Here is a 7,472-nt window from a genome sequence, read left to right on the forward strand (position 1 = left end):
TATTTTCTTTGGGAAGTCTGCTGCTTGCAAGTACTTTTAGACTGCTGGGAGGGAAAGCATGTGGTTTTTGAACAGAAATGTTGATTTTTCAAAGAAACTCTCAATTACTTTTCTTCTGTCTTGCATGTGGGCTCTAAGCAGAAATAAATTCAACCCCATCGAACTATTTTTGGAGTTATCCGGGTGACACACCCTCCAAACAAAAATGTAAAATAACAGACAAGGGCATCTACAAATAGCTCTGAGTCAGCCCATTCACCACATGAGATTGAAAAAGATTGTGGGTAAAAGAAGATTAAGTACTCATTATAAAATTCATGGTGGGTTCCCCCCCCCCCCTCTTCTGTTCTTCTTTTCAAAATATTCAACCCAGACTGACTGGGTCATGTGCAGTGAACTTTGACCAGATAAAAGGACTACCATGAGCAGATATACATTTCATACATTTCTGTTGTATTCATGGTTTAAACCTATGGACAACATCCTTCCTATAATGACACTGCATATGGAATAGGAAAACGTAGGTTTGACTGTGGGTAAAGATCATTTTGAAGCATTCCTGGGGTGGTGTGATCATCCAGGCTGATTTATTAGGAATTAGGAAGCCATGGCTGAACCCTTTTTGTTGGTTCCTTCGTAGCAAAAAATGCCAATTCTTCCTTTGGATCAAAGAAGATCTTTGCCCTGGTCTTTTATTCTGATAGCCCTGATGCGCATGCCATTTATTCCCCAGAGATTTAAATTAAGAATGCTGCTGCTAAATGACCTTTGAAACTGATAAAAAATTAGTTGGTTTTCCACACTACATCACAGATCTTTTCGAAATCCTTTTAAAAAGAAACTAATCCATTGTAGATAAATATGCTGTACCGTTGTGAAAATTTTTGTTTATTTCTCTCATGTATTCTCTTACTTTTTATTGCATTTCTAATTCAGAGAGACAGGTTTAGTCTTCCGTCCTGTGATTACTATGGTTTTTCCCAAGTTTTTGAAAGTTACTGTCAAAACAGTAGGTTGAAAATCCAAGATATATTTTGTCCATAACATCATTCCCATTTGTGTCACCCTTCAGAGATTTTTACAGATTTTAACTAATATATAATTTCCTTTGGCAAAGGCTAAATTAATGCATTTGGAGTGTGCTCACAGACTGACATTGTACAGGTAGTCCTCAACTTACAACAGTTCATTTGGTGACCTTTCAAAGTTACAACAGTACTGAAAGAAGTGACTTATGACCATTTTTCACACTTATGACTGTTGCAGCACCTCCATAGTCATGTGATCAAAATTCAGACACTTGGCAACTGGTTCATATTTATGATGGTTGCAATGTCCCAGGGTCATGTGATCACTTTTTGTGATCTTCCGACCATCAAAGACAATGGGGAAGTCAGGTTCACTTAACAACTACATAACAATTTAAGTTACTAACTTAACAACTGCAGTGATTCGCTTACCAACTATGGCAAGAAAAGTCATAAAATGGGATAAAATTCACTTAAAAAATGTCTCACTTAGCAACAGAAATTTTGGGCACAATTATGGTCGTAAGTCAAGGACTACCTGTATATATCTGAAATAAATATGCCTTATTTTTTAGTCATCTGATTAAAAACTCAAGTTTTCCATAAATTGAGTGCTGGTCGTAGGATATTATAAACTTCCTTAAAGAGAAATTATAACTGAATAAAAATTCCTACTTTGCATTAGGCTACTCTAAAAACAGTTAACTCATTTGGAAAACAAACACAGAACTTTGTCCTCAGAAGGAAAATATTGGTCTTTGCTGTCCTAAATTCTCAATAGTTTTTTTTTTTTTAAAGCTGGTATAATATTGTGCAAGTTGCTGTCCTGTAATAAACTGCCCAATTTCATGAAGTTATAACATATTTTTCCAGGTTTGTAATCTGAGTTCAGAGCTTTCAGGAGAATGCCATCTGGTCCTGGTGATTTGTTACTATTTAGCTTGCAGATTAATTCTAAAAATACTTTATCATTTCTTTTTGGCGCAGTTCAGATTTACTACCTAAAAAAAAAAAAAATCAAAACGTTCATGTGTGGAAATCTCAACAACATCTTAGGCAGTAAAGGCAGAGGTAAAGAATTCACTGATGTGCCTTAGCAATTTCCTTGTCTTTCCTGAGTGCTCCTGTTACATCCTCGTCATCTCAGAGCTTCATGGCCTGTCTGTCTGACTTCCCATTACCGATGTATTTAAAGAATTTTTGTATGTTAAATCTTTCTAAATTTAGCCATTTGTTCCTTCAAAATCTTCCCTGATTGTAGCCTTGTATGAAATGTATTTTAGCTCTTTCTATTCTGCTAATTTAGAGGTGAACTTTCTTCCTTCTCCTGTTTTAGGAATTTATTTTGCTTGGGTGACACTGCTGTTTCATTGTGTCAGTATCTTCTGAGCTATGTTTATGAGAGGATGTTATGTATTTTGTACTATTCTCTGTTCAGTTTTAGCTCAGGCAAAATCCGAAGGGATTCTACAGGCTAAGTAATGCGAAGTTGGTTTTCTCCTCTTATACATCAGGGGTTTCCAATCTTGGCAACTTTAAGACTTTTCAATCAATCAATCAGAATAGAGCTAGAAAGGACCTTAGAGATCTTCTAGTCCAGCCAGCTCCCTGCTCAAGCAGGAGACCCTATACTGTTTCAGATAAGTGACTGGCCAGTCTCTTCTTAAAAACCTCCAGTGATGAAGCACCCACACCCACACCCATGAACAGCTGAAGACAAGCTGTTCCACTGGTGAATTGTCCTCACTGTAGAGAAGTTTCTCCTTAATTCCAAGTTGCTTCTCTCCTTGATTAGTTTCCATCCACTGTTTCTTGTCCTGGCCCCTGGTGCTTTGGAAAATAAATTGATCCCCCTCCTCTTTGTGGCAGCCTCTCAAATACTGGAATAATGCTATCATGTCCCCCTAGACCATCTTTTCTCTAGACTAGTCAAACCCAAATCCCAAGTTCTTCATATGTTTGAGTCTCCAGGACTTCCAGAATTCTCCCCCATCAGCAATGGGGAATTCTAAGAGTTGATGTCCACAAGTCTTAAAGTTGCCAAAGTTGCAGCAACCCCAGCTCTACATGACCTCTATGCAGATCTGTTGTTCCCAGTCCTCCCAGCCACTCCCTTTCCCTACATACTGCCCTTGGAGCCAAGCACATCAATGATTGAAAAGGTGAGGAAAGGAAATGAAGATCCCAGGAAAATTGGATTGGGTGGGTGCTTGGATATTTTTTTTTATTTTTATTTGTATCCCGCCTTTATTATTTTTAGAATATCTCAAAGCAGCGAATATATCCAACATACCTTCCTTCTTCTATTTTCCACACAACAATCCTGCAAGGTGGGTTGGGCTGAGAGAGGGAGAAAGACTGGTCCAAGGTCACCAGCTGGCTTTAAATGGCTATGGTGGGACTTAAATTTATGATCTCTTGCTTTCTAGCCTGGTGCCTTCACTACTAGACCAAACTGGCTCTATGCAGCAATTGAAGCTAAGGGCATTCCAGAAGAGACTACAAAACAATATTGAGGTTTCTGTGGCAAAATGAGATTAATTAAAAATAAATAATGTAATAATTTTTTAAACAAAACATACTAATATATTTGTTACGTATACCTAAAGCAGGTTTTTCAAAAATATGTGATTAATCAAACAAACTAATTAGGCTTCTCTTTTTTTAACCTTTGGCAAGTACATTTATAACAAGGATATTGTTCAGAATCTACTTGACGCACCTTAAATCTTTCAGAATTTTCATAGTCCTTTGGGTTGGTTGCACTGGAATATAAATTTGTAAATAGTTATAAATGCATAGTGTCAATATATATCCACATCAAAAATATTGCAATACCCTTTGGGGGGGTATGAAAGGATTACCTCAAATCACCCAACTATATCCTACTTCATGATCATTCAAAGTACCTGCAATATGTATGGAAATGTTTTAAATGTTTTTAAAACATTTTATTTAACACAAATATCCAAAAGAGGATACAATAATATATACAAGTCTCCCCCTTGACAGTCAAATTACATTGTGATTCCCAGCAAACCTATAATTCTTATACATTTCTTTGGTCCATAACTGGGGGAGGGGGGGTCAAATCAGTAAGATGACAGTCACAACAGTGTGATTCAAGCCCCAACAATTTTGTATGTGTATACAATATTGACAAGAGTCTATTTGGTATAGTTGTTAAAGTGCTTGACTAGGACTGGGGAAATTTGTGTTCTTGTCCTCCTGTGGCGGCCCGAGCTCTCTGCCAGCAAAAACGGGCTCCCAAGCTCCATTTTTGGCAGCAATGGCCTCATGCAACCCTCTGCCAGCGAAAATGGCACTCGGGAGGGCCACATGCAGCCCTCTGAGCTCCGTTTTTGCTGGCAGAGGCATCACGGGCCTGTCCTTTGCTGTTTCCAGGATGGCCCTGTGGGCCAGATCTAAGTACCAGTAATGGGTTTCACTTACCTTCGCTACTGGTTTGGAACTGTGAGCACATGTGCAAAGTGTCTGTGATGACATCCAGGCAGGTAGGTGGAGCCTCCTGCCGCCACCACTACCAGTTCACTCAAACCGGAGCAAACCAGTGGAAATCCACCACTGCTAAGCACCACGGGATGGATCTGGCCCCTGGGCCTTGAGTTTGACATCCCTGATCTATGAGAACTAAGTTGAATAAATCTGGTGTTCTCAATAATTCCACTTGTAGGTAGCCCTTAATTTACAACTTACACTTTCTTTTTCTTACACTTTCTTTTAGTGACCATTAAAAGTTGCCAAGGCATTGAAAATAGTTGACTTACAACCAGACTTCACACTTGCAACCACTGCAGCATCCTCGTGGTTACATGATCACATCTGGCAACTGCCTCATATTTACAATGGTTGCAGTGTCCTGAGATCATGTGATCATAATTTACAACTTTCCCAGACAGCTTCTGACAAACAAAATCAATGGGGAAGCCACAAGGAAGATGGCAGAGGTTGATCACATGATATCTCACTTAATATTTGCAGCAAAAAAGATTGTAAAATCGGGGGGGGGCGGTTTCACATGATGCTTCACTTAACCCCATCCGCATAATGATGAATCTTACCATCCCAGTTGTGGTCGCAAGTCGAGGACAATCTGTATTCCTTTTGATTTAAAATTCAGCTCTGTTGGGCTAATTTCACATTACTTACAAGAGATTTTTTTATCTCAGAGAGTGTGCATTAAAGGAAGAATAGCTAGTCTGAAATGTATGTACCTTGAATATTTTAATAACTATCATTCTATTATTATAAGCTGGGCAGGAGGCAATTTTCAACATACGATCCGAAGCCTCCAAGCCTTAAAATCAGTTTTAATGTGAAAAGTTGAGTGCATTTAGGATCCTGCAGTGCAAGACTTATACTGTCTAAAGTTCTCAATTCCTGGAAAACATGTTTCTCAGATTCCTCCTATTCCCATTGTTTAAAATTTCTGTTATAGTTTGGTTGCTGGACAAAATTGTGGATTTTTTTTTTTTATGATTTGGGAATGAATCTGATAAAATATGATTTCAACTCATTCAGATTAGTTAAAGTATTTGGAGCTTGTCTCCCAACATGACACTCCAGGATCAGCAGAACTAGTACTGCACAAATCACCCAAAAAAGGTGGTTTGAAAAGTGTATTGGCAGAAGGACAACACCCTTTCTCAAAGTGTTATAGAAGCCACATCCTCTGCACAGTTGTTTCAAAAGCCTTCCCCAATGTTTTGTGTGGAGAATAACTAAATATGGAGATTTTCATGTTACGTTGATGCATTGAAGATTTATAGGGAATCATCCTGACCTCTAATTGTTAATACTATGTTTTATCAGCTGAGCAACATTGTACAAGAAAAAAGGTAGCTTTTCTAGGCAACTGGAATAAATTTGGTAGCTGCTTCCCCCTTGCTCTTGCAATGTGATGATTGAGTTATAACAATCTTTAAATATTGTGGGGGTACCTTCTACAGTGTTGACTCCTGGCGATGGCCTGTAGGAGTTTTTTTGGCAAGACTTTAAGAACTGGTTTGCCTTTATCTTCTTCCTAGGATTGAGAGATAGTGACTGGTCGAAGGTCATTCAGCTTGCTTTATGCCTAAAGTGGGTCTAGAACTCACAGTCTCCTGGTTTCTAGCCTGGTTCTTGCTTTAACACTAAACTGGCTCTTCTAAATATTTTAGGCCCACATTATTTGATGGACATCTGCATAGGTTTGAACTTGCCCATATGTAAAGATCAGCAATGTCTCTGCTGATAACATATATTAGGTTAACAGTTAAAGGGATGGAATTAAATGTCTATGGAGATTCTCAGTCATCCAGGTCATAGTTGTCCCAAAGGTGCTTTTTTCAAGAGGCAACTGGACTTTCTGTTTTTTCTTTAAAGACGTTTCGCTTCTCATCCAAGAAGCTTCTTCAGTTCTTCCATTTCCCACCATCCAGTCAGAGCTGAAGAAGCTTCTTGGATGAGAAGTGAAATGTATTCAAAGAAAAAACAGAAAGTCCAGTTGCCTCTTGAAAAAAGCACCTTTGGGATGGAATTAAAATAACAACCTTCAATGGGATCTCTTTTTACTGTATAATCTGCATATAATGTACAGTAGCCAGGGCTCTTTTCTAAGATTTGAATTTCTTACTAGAATCTTGTTGAAAAGGGCCATTTCATTCATAAAGTCCAATTCCATGCTTACCACAGGAATATTAATTATTGTAAAGAACATCCCAAAGAAATGACTGTCCAAGAAGGGGAGCCAATCCCTAATACATATTAATTTGTTCTATTGAAGAACTGCTCTTACTATTATTTTTTCCTACCACTTAATCAGAATTTGCTTTCCTCTCATTTAATTCATGGTTTCCGTGTAGCACCCGACCAATATTTGAAGAATACTATCACAGTACCAGTCAAGATTTTATTTTCAAGACTAAACATCAGTATCTCTTCATCAGGGTTAATGACCATCTCCATTCCTTTTCCTTGAACGTGCTCCAGTTTCTCTAAATCTTTCCTAAAGAGTGGTGCCCAGAAATGGATGCAATACTTGAAGTTTGATTCAACCAATTTAGTAAAACAATTAGTCTTGTGATTTGGAAGCGATACTTACCTTGATATATCTTAATTTTGTATTTGCAGTCACATCTCATTGATGAGTCATGTTCAGTTTTTAGATCTATATTCAAGATATTTTTCATTAGTAACACTGCCAGGTTTCCAAGCCAGGTATGTATATTTTATTTCTGTTTTCTAACTGAAGAATTTGAATCTGCTTTTCTCAAATTTCATTCTGTTACTTCCAGTCCATTTCTATAACTCTCTCAAAATTACAGGCAGTCTTCACTTAATGGCCAACAACTTTGTGACTAAATAACATGATCATTAAGTGACTGCTTTGGACTTATAACATCAGTTCTGCTACAATCATTAAGCAATTCACTATCATTAAGT

The sequence above is a fragment of the Pituophis catenifer genome, unplaced genomic scaffold, assembly GCF_029215685.1.
Source record: "Pituophis catenifer annectens isolate HBS135680 unplaced genomic scaffold, rPitCat1.0.hap2 SCAF_2, whole genome shotgun sequence".
NCBI lineage: Eukaryota > Metazoa > Chordata > Lepidosauria > Squamata > Colubridae > Pituophis > Pituophis catenifer.